General features: G+C 45.1%; 1 protein-coding gene across 1 annotated transcript in view; it reads right to left on the reverse strand.

The window, feature by feature from the left end:
* Window positions 1-2,193, reverse strand: part of T265_04816 (hypothetical protein) — a gene marked incomplete at both ends in the record, with an annotated part of 49,245 nt that extends 47,052 nt beyond the window's left edge. Inside the window, one exon of the mRNA XM_009169654.1 lies at window positions 2,166-2,193. The remainder of the gene's footprint in view (window positions 1-2,165) is intronic.
* Between the last annotated feature and the right edge of the window lie 10,728 nt (window positions 2,194-12,921).

Consider the following 12,921-nt stretch of genomic DNA (forward strand, 5'->3'; position numbering starts at 1 on the left):
TTCTTTGTTGTGCACGGCCACCAATGCTACTCCACACGAGCGGATGTTTCATCACAATCGAAAATCCGCAGTCGGTACGTCCTTGCCACAGTGGTTGCTTTCCCCAGGACCAGTTTTGATGCGGCGAAACACACGATCTTCAAAGTACGACCCCCTAGTCGAAGAGGTCGAGCTCCTGGAATGTAACCCTGAGTACGCATATGTCAGACGCCCTAACGGCATGGAAGAAACGGTCTCCTTACGCCACCTGGCGCCTTCAGCAGATTTCGGATGTGCTCCAGCATCCGAACAGCAACAACCGGAGTCCAAGCCGATTCATCTCGTGCCTCTTTCCGTTGGCATGGCAGCTGAGAAGCGGAAGGGCGCTACAGCTGAATGATATATTTATTCATCATTTAATACGACGAGCCTTGTTTGCTGCCCCAGTGATTCTGGTCCATGTGCGCATAACTCAAATGTGAATACGATGCAGCCAGCTAACGTTTGCTATGCTGCGAGAAGGGCTGTGGCCACACCGGGCCCTTGATGGTCTTTCAACAACAACAACAATCAACACAGTAAAACAATAAAGTACCCTCTAACTGGAGATGTTTATGAATGCCCTAGGAGCCTCTGACTAAAGTGGCCGACAACAGATGGCACACGCTCCTGAGAACCCCCTCAAAGGGATAGTGCATTGCTAGGTAGCTGGGCCTTTGAGCTGTTATCACCATGATCCATTCTGACTAGTGGGACTGTATGCAAATGAGCTAACGCTGTCAATCAATTGACGGTGAAATATGAAGATGGATACTCGATGAACACTGGCCATCGTTAAAACCGATCGCTATCAAAAGCCGGCGTCGTCAGGTAAGTGCCTCAAGGTGGACCAATGACCAAACCGAAACCTTATTTCTTCGTCCGGATGCATGTCTAGAGAACCCACGCGCAAGACTTTTTCTACGGCACTTGTTTTAACTGGTCTGCGCCACGAAGACACATTCCGTGCATCACACTCGTTATTGTGTACAATTTTATTTATTATTCATGCATTTATTACGGAATCAGCAACGCAATAAGACCGGGCCGATTCTGTGGGTTAAGGGTTATTCTCTAGCGTCAGCTACCACGTATGCGAAGGAATGTAAGAAATGAAACCATAAAGCATTTGTTCAACGTTCGCATCGCAGCCTACTGAATCAACACAATCCACGAAGGATGCTAGAAAGTCTCAGATTTATGACGTGTTCTAAGAAATCATGCGATGCAGAAGAAACGAAGACCAAGGCTGATTACAGTACGCAGGAACATACAAGGATCCTGGATACCCAACTGATTTTCAAGAACATCACTATTACCATAACTTTTCAATTTTTCATGTTTGCGGCTTATAAGGAGTTCATGAAAAGCCTTGTAGGATTTCAACAACAAATAGAACCTTAAGTTGGTTTATGTACACTGCAACAGCGTTTCCAAATGTTCGTTCCAGTCGCACTCCGTCTTTGCCTAAGGTGTAACTTTTTTAAATATAATCCCCGGTGACTTACACGGCCTCTACATGCATGTGATGAGTGTTTCGACACAAATGGATGATACCTAAGGCGCCATTCAGCGACTGTGTATAACTACACAGCCGAAATGAGGTATTTATCGTGCAGTTCCAATTAGTATGGGACGAACTAACGAGAAATTGTTTACGAGGTTGTGGTAATAGCATCAGCCGATTTTCAAACGTTTATGCCAACTTTTGGCGTACTTATTCCGAAGTCGGTGGGATTGAGAAGTACCATGTTTCGTTGCCTGGCTCGCAGGGATTCAAATTCCGATTAACTGTCATACAGTGAGGCGAAGTAAGTATTCGTGGAATGAGAGACCGAAATCCACTTAGTAGGACGTCATGCCTAGTCAGATGCACATGGGCGAAACTACTGCAGCTTTTAAACCACAATAAGCACCAGGCTTGTCCTGGAGAGTGAAAAAAGGTCTTAGGGGAGGCCTAGAACATCACGTGAAGCTATCAGACCTTCGGGGGAAACGCTACAATATGGCGGTATGGATACCAAGCTTTCGATACTTTAAAAACGCTTTAACATGCATCACTACTCCAAAAATCAACACAGTCACTCCGCATGTCTTTGCGCTTCTACAGTTCAAGAAAACTCGGAAAGGTAGGCGGAAACACGCACCGATACGATTTCACCGCTCCCAAGTAGGCGCTGCTACGGCCAAGGAGGCTATCCGGCAGACGATTGGCCAAGAGATAGGGAGCTCTGATTGGCCGAAAGCCCGGACCAAACAAACAGTCATGCCAGCTTGCCCAGTGCCGCATCCAGAAGGCGTCAGAATTTCCAGAATGATGTTGCAGCATGCATTTTATAAGCGCGCACTGTACGTCTGCTTTTGGCCTGGCTTTTGGAGGTAACACAAGTTGTTCATCTTTGGTGGTTGTCTTGACGGGAACGCTAACTTGGAAGGTTCAGATCGGGAATAAAGCTTAGGAAATGCCGGTATTACACGAGACGAATGAGTTAATTGCTGGATGATAGTTAGAAGTATGTTCACAAAACCCTTTAATAACGGCGGCTCCATATTTAGGGACACTTTTTTGCTCTCGTCGAGTGTTTCTCACCGTAAATATACAGAAGTCCACAAGCTTGAGCTTCAGCAACAGATATTATCACTTCAGATCTGCTTGACATCCACAAAATCTTTAGGCGTCCGCAGCGGTTCGGGTTGTCGCAGATCAGGCCCGCTGATACGGACCAATACAGGGAGTGCACAGAAAACAAAGATGGTGCTCTAATGACTACGGGCGGTATCTCGAATCGGCCTTCCCGCTGCCCCAAAACAGCTGTTGAACAGACATCCCAATCACTTTCCTTGGTGTCCTCCACAAGAGATCCAAAATTCGCAACAAACCGCTTTATAGAATTTGCTAATATGTTGAGCAAATGAGTTTGAATTGTTGTCCGCTGACAAGTGACTGCTTCTTGTGCTTTTGGCAACGCCTGTCAGAGTATCCCCGTAGGCGCAACGTTACCAGACACCTGCTTATCATAACTTACCGAGGCACCACGGTACTTCTGCTAATCTCAGAGACAATCACTAAAAAACTTTTAGCGCCTCAGTCGAATCCAATGGTCCCCAACAAGGGAGGCGGAAGTTACCCCCTGGTTCAGGTTACTGGTTGAAGATTTCACCCCTCATAGTCAGGATATTGTCCGCCCCTCAGTCACTTCCACTTGGTACGGTACTGGGCTAAAAGGCCCCGCACAACAGATGGTCTTCAGGCATGCGGAGTATTGTCTTAACCTGCATAACCCATGGAATGTGTGTACTTCACCTATCGCGGAGGAGTTCTTTCTTCCTAACACAGTCTGGCCTACATCGGCATTATCCCGACGTTTCCACTAGATGCGATTATTGCTTCGGATACACTGGTGGTTAAACCCTGACATCTTTCGTATATCATTTGTGTGTAGGCTACTTCTCTGATCCGTTAAACAGTAAGAACTGTCTCCCACATTGCATCATATATCCTTGACAGACAAGCTGCCCTCACGTCGTCGCCGTGGGTATCAAAAACTGGTACAATCTGTCCTGGCCCTCCCGATTTTATAATTTTTCAGGTGTGAAAGACATTCCAGACTGTGTGACAGAGCTAGTGGAATTGCTTGGAGAAGTTTGCATTATTGAAGGGCCTGAACCAGGAGGAGCAATGTCACCCACTACTCAATGAGCTACCAAGGGGTCGCGTTGGTTTTTCCTGTGGCTTTGCTGTTATAAAGGCCATGCTCAAGAGGCGACCTAAAAATGTGGAAACAACAGAAAATTTTAAAAACTTACGCAGATCCCACTGGCATGAATAAAGCCTCATCGGTTTGAGGGCTCTACAATGGAGCAGCGATTGTGCTCCCAAATGTCTCAAACAATCAGTCACCGATGTGCGAGCGTTCCACTTTGAGCTTTTGCTGAAACTAATAGCTCAGAGATTTTTATTCTCTGAAACGTCGTCCATGGTATTCAGTGGCCTGTTCCACACTCGTTTTCTGAAATCCCTTTATTACCTACCAGAACGCGAACTTTACTCTTGAAAACTGATTTTTAACGTTGCAAATAAACGAATATGCCTGATTTCTCCAACTTTTTGTTGAACACAAATCAACATGTGTTCCCTAAACTTAACAAACCGTTGAAAATCTCTTTTGTTCTTCCTTTGTTGTCAAATTGCACATGGCCACAAAGTGAAGTGACATTCTGCAGGGAACAGTTTTTCTTTGCTTCCGGATAAAAGCTTTCTATCGATCGACAGATCATTGAACCCTAAAACGCTTCATGGAGAATGCAAGTGTTTGTCACCAAAATAAGCCTTGTTGACTACAGTGAAATTATTGGCCGATGTACACAATCGGAGGCTTGTCTGCTCCAAGAAGTGGGAATATGAGTAGCAAAATAGACCAGTTTGTATTTTCAGCACGCTACAACTCGAAATTGAACATCATTAAATATCCATTGAAGAAAGTGATGGGGCCCCATTGCTTTTAGCCTTGCAACGACCTCCATCAAGTCGCCGATTCCCCTTCGCGGTAACAAGTGGAGTGGCGCGCTTTCAAAAGGTAATTGATGCAATGCGCGCCGAAAAACTTGTCGGCACATATGCCTATGTGAAAAAAGTCACCAGTTGTGGGAAGGAACACGATTGCAATTTCCATACCGCTCCAACCCGAGCAAAAAAGGACGGTATTTCGCTGATTTTTGATAAAAGCACGATTTCTGCCGCTAATCTTAGGCTCCATGACTTGAAAATTACGAAAGGTATGATCATTCTAGCTCCTGAACTTTTCACTCTTGTAAGAACTCTTCGTTCTGAAGTACATGTGGTCACAACAACGTGTGTTTAACATGTTCACATACTGTTCTCGTTGAATAAGCCGTTTTTTCTAATGATACCTAGTTAGTCACTCACAACACATTTTCAGACCCTCAGTCAGATATAGGAAAATTTGAAATTTTTGAACAGTAGTTGTGAATGTAATTGTGGTCACTGGCGATTTGAGCGTACCTCTGATACTCAAAACTACTGTGCTGTAATTTCCGCCACAACCAAGCGAATTACGTACCGGTCGCATCCTTTTTACGTACATAACCTGCCATTAAAAAACCACCCAGTTATTGGAAAAAACGTACACATTTACCGAGGCAGCGCGTAAATGAAAGCAGGATCCACTTTATTATTGGAGCCCGTCAGTGGTCTTTTGCACTCGTGTATTTAACATAGCAGAAAAGGAAGATTTAGAAAGCCAAGGATGGCAGATACAGTTAATATCTGGTTCTTTTGATGTTTCTTACAGACCAGGCGCTGAAAGCAGCTGCTGATACGCTCTATCGGACTCTGTTTGAACGCTTCATCTCACATGGACCTAAAATGGTTACACGCAACTCTGAACCATCATGGAGCAACGCGGGTGATGCACTTCATTTGCGCCAATAACCTCAAACTTCTCAAAGGGGACATCCCAGCTATCATTTGCGTGCGGAGCTAAAGCCACATTACCACAAGCTATGTGATGGTACACTAATTAGAGCCACACCTTTGTTCGAATGTTTAAGCACTGACTTCAAAAGACCACTGATATCGACTACTCAAAATGAATACCAACTGATAATCGGGGACTACTGCTTCTGCTCCCTGCTTGCCTACTCGTGCTCAGGGGGGTTCACGTAAGGTGATATTCTATCTTTTTACACTTTTCTGCATCTGGCTTTCCTGAGTTCGTGCATCGATCATTTGTTCCGAATGATATTAGGCTATTTGTTTATGAAAGGGGCATTGCCATCAGTCTGACTAGTCCACAGTCTAAGGTGGCTCAAGGTGCGCTATACCCGATTCCTTGAATTTCCGATCCCTCACAAATAACGCTACCCTCAGGTAGCCAATTACAAACGAACTAGTGCATGATTTGGCAGGTTCTATTTCCACCAGTCTCTAAATATTTGCTGTATCTTATCACGCCACCTTTCTTCAGACTCATGCTGGTCCTTCTTTATGTCCCGTGTCCTATTGCGGCGTGATATCAGCAAGCTCAGCTAATCCTTGGTCGTTAGGCTACCGAGCCAGTAGTTGACTGCTAGCCACTGAGCACAAATTCATCCCAATCTGCTCTCATTTATGCACTAATTCTTGCCACCTTAACTGTGGTAATTTTCAGTTGATGAACTCCGCCTTATCTAACACCTCATTAAATTCACCGGTATTCCTGATCTCATCCCATTCCATCCCCTCCTCAAGGCTTGAGCACTTTTTTATAGTCATGTTACAATCCACTCGGTCTGCTTTTTGCACCTAAAAGAATCTACAACCAAACCAAAACAAACTGTGATCATACATTGGCTTTGTTTTGCCTCCCTGGACAACCGAACTCCCGCTGATCCTAAGGTAACACGTTCTGGGTCCGAATACCCCAAACGTGACATCCGTTACGGGGCTGTCCAGAAACCTAAGTGCCAGTGCAATAATGGCACGGCACTACGACATCAATTATGACGGCACACTCGCAACTATTCCCTTCGTACACATGAGTGCGCCCTTTCACTTACCTGGTTCCTTGCCTGAAGCTGTGAACAAATTTTCTACCTGGCCGCTGCGGCCTCCGGAACAGCTCCATTCTAACCTACTGAACCCTTCGATCGGATCTAAGCATCTGATTGAAAATTTCAGTTTAAGATTCCCACAAAATCGATCGTTTTCTGTACAGTTTGCGTTCTGCCTCGCTTGTTAGAAACAACTCGCCCTTCAAGGGAAATTTCGCATCCGACTCCGCTCCAACAACAACGCCAGAAAGTTTGTACAGATTCACTGTACGCTGTCATTCTAAGAGCCAAGGTAACATATACCCTTAATGCAAGTCTCCTCACCTCATCATCCTCATTTATGCCTTCTGTTACGCTGGCTGTAAACCTAAGTGTTCAAGGCACATAGCCTCTGCTTTAATGGAGCAGATGCAGTTAGTGGACATGTTTATTGGAAAAAGTACTAGCCTAATGCTCGTGTGGGACCAAGACCAATCACAGTGGGAATAGTCCTCGGCCAATCAGGGAGGCAGCGTTTTTGTCATGCAGGTGGGACAACAGGGTGGCCATCACTGGGTTAAGGACTAATGAGAAGAATGAAAGAGTTATTTCAATGCAATAAGGATGAAAAATATGCCTCATCCAAGAGTGGCAAGTGATTATGAATAATCAAAATTCTCAACAAATCCAGGGTCGCCACAGTACCAGCAACTCAAAATAGGGGAGTTCTGGGGGTGGCGTCGAACTTGGCGCCGCGAGTTGGTATTGCCTGGGCAAGAAAGTTGAGGAGCGTGGCAAGTGGTCGAGTATCGTCATGCGAAAAAAGGAAATTTTACAAGTTGATAAGCGCTAACTGAGCTAGAGCTATTTTTGTGGTAGTTTATATGGTTGGGTTGGAAGGAGGGTAATCCGGTCCAACGCCGTTGTTCCAGAGTGCGTCGGTTTTCAGTTGTCATCCAGATATCTCAGCGTACACATCCATGCTGGGTGCAAAGGTTGATAATTGTCTGATTCCACATGTTCAGAAGGTGCACAACTAATTCTCACAGGTTGAGGAGCTTGTAGCGACCCAGTCACCCGCATACTTGACTGTTCAACACACAGTCGCTCACTGGATCGCGAGGCTTGTCTATTTTCTCATACGCACAAACACGTGTAACTGCTTAATCGGCGTCTTTCTCAATAGAATACGATGTACTTCTGACAAAACCGTCCTCCCTACATCAGAAACTCAGAAAAATAATTAAGGATAGGTTGCTGAAAATTCCTCGACGTCCCGCGGACGGTTTCTCTTACACTTATGTTCTACTTGAACCCAAATTGGACTGAACGATCCACATATTATCATTCACACTAATATGATTTTGAAGACAAAAACAATTATTGATTCAACTAGATTCAGTTGCAAAAGAAAGGGATTGGTTCAAGCAGAACATTGGGTTGACAAAAAAACCCGGATACTGCGCCCACCTGATGAATCCCAGGAAGGGTGAAATCGGTCGTGTGGGGCTGCATAGTTTTCAGCAACCTTGGACGAAAGTAAACGAGGGTTTCATTCGACACTTGTGTGAGAACATTTTATGGCAAGGAGAGACAACATCTGATATTGTACTATTACATAGAGACCCTAAAACATGACGAACCTGGAAAAGTAATTTTCCTGAAAACGGAAGTACTTTATGCTCCATACTACTTACGAGTAATAGAATGTGGATCAAACTATGAAAAAACCGGACTCCTGCCTCTACGTTATAGTTCGGCAGAGGCAAATCCCAAAAGCGGTGGTCACTAAAGCTCATTTGAATCAGTTCAAATGAACTTAGTACACCATTTGAGGTGCGGTGATTAGAAATGATTAGGTAAATTTTGGGGTAATTCACTACCTCATGAGCCTCAAATAAGGCCTCTGGAAACAGAAAAACCAGAGCTGTTCTCGGGCAAATGTTAGGAGTTACGTGGTCTAGACGGCCGCTTTGAACTTTGGTATTAGAGTTCCCCAGTGCAGATACTGAAGGCATGAGGTACACTATACTGGAGTTGGAAAGGGGTTGTAGGCACCTCGGTGAGCAAGACACGACAGTTGGTACACCGGATAATTTTGATGAATGATGCGAGTGACATTTTCTTTGTGTACTCTTTGAAAACTCGTCCCCGGTCGGGAGAATTTCCGTGTGTTCCGACGTCTAATTAAATCAGGCTGCGTAAACAGTGTCAAACAAAACAGAAAATTTACTGGTATCCAGCCTAAGCGATTCAGGCTTTGGGCTTGGCTAAAGATAGAAAGCGAGATAAGATGGTGTCTAAAATGGTGTAGCGCCCAAGAAAACTTTTACACGAATGTGTTTGGACTTTAAAAGCTAATCACGGTGATGCTGAGTCATGGGTTTGTACTAAGAGCTTCCTGATCAACGGTACGATAAGGATCTCTGACATCGGCCCACATTTCCTGCATGTCAGGCGTGAGTAAAACAAAACGGCCTGTTAAATGTGGCAAACGGCTTCCCAACCGATAACTGGGACATTTGGAGAACGAGTCACTAAACTCGAATCATCGCAGTAAAAGCTCCCGATACGAGCAATGGACAATCTTCTGTCAAAGAATCAACATTGTAGCGCTTCCAAAGAGAAGATACCATGGAAGAATGACATTCCGGTCTCCCTAGAGAGAATTCATAGTGTATTGTCCATTGCGTTGATATTTGAAATTCTCCACGTCTATCCTGTCCCTATTTGTAACCCCCGCTCCACTTTTGTGTTTAGCACGTGTTTGGCATTTGTTTGTCCTTCACTCATCAGGCCTTGAGGTCATCCAGCCATTTATGACCGACTTTATGCACGTGTGGCTGTCTCACGTGGATCCTGTTTGCTCATTTGGATCGCACTTCTGTAGTTTAAGTGGACCATTTGTTTTGGGCGAGTATCTACTGTCCGTGTCAGTATATTTCGATGTCACACTTTAATAGTAACGTATAGGAACCCAGCTCCGACTTTGTTTTGCCTTTCCACAGGTTCTGATAGTATGCGCCACTCGCAGATAACTTTTGCTCGTTACACATCGCAAACTTTGACTGATAGGGAGTGTTGATATGTCGCCTCCGGGAAACAGACTTTCTGGGGGGACAGTCTTCCGAAGGAATCACTCGATAGAATTCGTTAATTCGCACATCAATGTTTCAGCTGGATTTCCTGTTAAAACTATCCTTGAAAATGGAGGTTTTTCCGGGTGCCCTAAAGCACCGAAATTTTGGAGGCCGTGTAGCGACCCAGTCACCCACATACTTGACTGTTCAACTCACAGTCGCTCACTGGATCGCGAGGCTTGTCTTTTTTCTCATACGCGCAAGCGCGTCGCATTAAGCTGACACATCGGACATCGATTGTCTGCACCGCCTAGTCAGCGTAGCAACCACTCATGTGCCGACGAGCCCACGAACACTCACTGGGACCTACACAAAGGGAAACCGAACTCAGTCAGGACGCAGAGACTCGCGCGCGCACAGGGAGCAAGACGCCAACCTCTCCACAAGACCACGGACAACCATGGGGTACGTGTAGCAGTCGAACTGCGGAGAAAAACACGTTCCTGCTGTCCGGACTTCCAACAAGGGACTCCCATATACGATAAGTTCCCTTTTTGACTTGCTCCCATTCTCGCATTGTATTATTTTTATACGTGTCGCAGAAATATTAAAAACTTCTATTAGTGCACATTCACCTTCTGATTTGCATTATGACTATCATCACCTGTGCACTATAAGCTTGAGCAATCGGCAGTTCAGCAAATAGGAGGACGAGAATTGGAAGAAGGGGTAGTGGTCGTGTCACATATTTGAGAGATGTCGTGCTCTAACAACCACGCGGATACATTCCGTAAGTGGTGAGCTGCTGGCTGATTTGAGCGAACTCGCCCCAAGGATTCGAACAACTCACATTTAGTGCGTCACAGTTGGCCTTCAACTGCGACAGCAAGTTTCTTCTTGTTATATTTGGTGTTTCAGTCTCATAAGAGAATTTCTCACGAGATATGCTAGCGCTAGACAGGACAATGTCAGCGGTACAGGTATCGGATAACGGTTCTGTTTTTCCGTTCTCTTTATTTTGAACATAAGAACTTGCCTGGAAATGCGGCAGAGGATTAATCGCCTATGTTAATTTGGGGGTGGGGGCCTACGTATCATGAGTGTGGCACATCGAGCAGCGATCACTGTCAGGGCATCCAACTATCGCATGAATTTTTTATAACCGCACCGTTACCGGAGCACAGAATGTGGGCCAACCACGCAGTCTTGCTTAACAAGCGCGAAATGAATGACACGCGTTGTTCTCTTTGAGTCCGTGTTCACCGAAAAAACGATCCGGGAAGTTGGGCGAAAGCCCCAATGCCTGCGAACATCACGAACGAGAGATTCATCTGGGTTCCGAGTGAGTCTGGAACAGGTCAGTTCCAATCCGCCGAATACTTCGTTCCGATGTTAACGTACCAGTTTTGCGCTGCAATTTCACTTTGCCTTGCCAACCGGTCCAACCATTTTGCTTACAGCGCTAACTTGGTCTTATGCAGTGGCATTACCTCTCTAAAGCACGCTTTACACGCGACTTCCCTGCAGCAGTGACACGAGTGCGTCTATCAGTTTTAGTGAAGACCATATTTCAAAACGAAACTTGTCATTTGTATCTACTGTAAATTTCACCATCCCTTCATCTTCACATGAGCTTTCTTTGACCATGCCCAGCAACTTAACCGTCAACGAATACTAATGACCGGTAACGTTCGAGTAAACCAGCTTCATCACTGGACTATTAGCTTTTTGTTTTCCAAGATTTACGATTATTTATCACCTGATAAGCATTTCTCCTTGGTGTTGCCTTCCCCGTTATGTTATCACTTGCCACTTTCAGACTGTGACGGTCTACTCATGCCTCAATTAATATTTTCTTAAGAGTCGGAAAATAAACTTATTATTATGAGCCGCCACGAAGAGGAAGTCCTTTAGCGGCCACCCCAAACAACTTCGCCTAATTTGTCTGGTACATCGGTGCTCACTAAAGCACGCACCTCTCTTGTTCCGCAAACGCATAAATCAAGTAACAAAACCCTGTCCTGCTCACAAATGAGACCGACAACAAATCAGTTACCGTTTTGTACGCATCGGAGCGCTTCTATATACTACACTCGTCAAACCACCCTGTTTATAGAAAGGTACGACGCAGTCACCACACACGTAAGCGCGTGCGCAGGATAGAAGGAGGTCAATCAAACTACACACGTTCGCGGACAATTACGGAACGTGTAGCAGCTACACCGTGAAGAGAACACGTTACACTGAACGGGATTTCTTTCAAGAACTTTCACGAGTTTCCCACCGGGTCTACTTTTAACTTACTCCACTGTTAGCATTGCATTTATTTTAAACATTGTGCAGCCAGTAGTTGCAAACTGCCATCAATCATAGGAAAAAACCGCTACAGGGCATTTGTGTTCTTAATTCGATTATGGATACCATAGTATGTGCAGCACTGGTCCAAAGCAGCGGAACTGTCACCGTGGGCAGACTATTCAGTCATGGGTCAAAAAGTATATGTTATACGTCGTGACCCTGGGAACAAAAAAATTTAAAAGCTTAAAAGGCAACCAATCCTGGAAGTACAAGATAGGGTGTGAAAGTTTTCGGAATGAAATGAAATGATTTTCCGCAGGATTAAATTGCTCCTTCAAGATAGAAATGAGAGAATTCGGCACTCTCCTCGAAGTACAGTAACCCACAGTTCCACAGACGAGTTAGAAATAGCCCTTTGGGATATTGCGTGTTGCGGCAATGCATCTCCTAGCCTAATCTATGCAATAAAGCTCCGATCAGGTGCCGGGTGCACACTAATTAGTCAAATTACAACACACAAACTCATTATGTGCAGTTGTGAAGACCCGCTGATATCGTGTGAGAGGAACGCCTTTAAAAATTTTCCTATTTTCAAGATACGTGGCCGTGCAAGATGCGGCCGCTGAGAGAGTAATTTGCATTACTGTTTTAGGACACCCTCTACGTTTATACAAGTTGCGAATTTGCGCCATTTTTGCACCAAAGCGACTACACGCCGCTTCCACGGGCCACTGTGGATAACACATTTACGTGTGTTACAGTGCTATGCCACAGCACGATCTCACGATGGTCCTTGTAGTCCAGCTGCAACATCCATCAAATACCCGGTGCTTGTAGCAGACCTCACCGAAACACAGCACTATTACCCAGGAGAAATCTTAACAACGGTTTTATAGGGCTGTTTTCTTGGGTGGATTGGCTTTATTATGTCGACACTCATCCATATCACCTTTTACATTTTCCAAGTTCAAACAAGGGATTTGTCCGCCCTACA

The sequence above is a fragment of the Opisthorchis viverrini genome (genome assembly GCF_000715545.1).
Source record: "Opisthorchis viverrini unplaced genomic scaffold opera_v5_83, whole genome shotgun sequence".
Lineage (NCBI taxonomy): Eukaryota > Metazoa > Platyhelminthes > Trematoda > Opisthorchiida > Opisthorchiidae > Opisthorchis > Opisthorchis viverrini.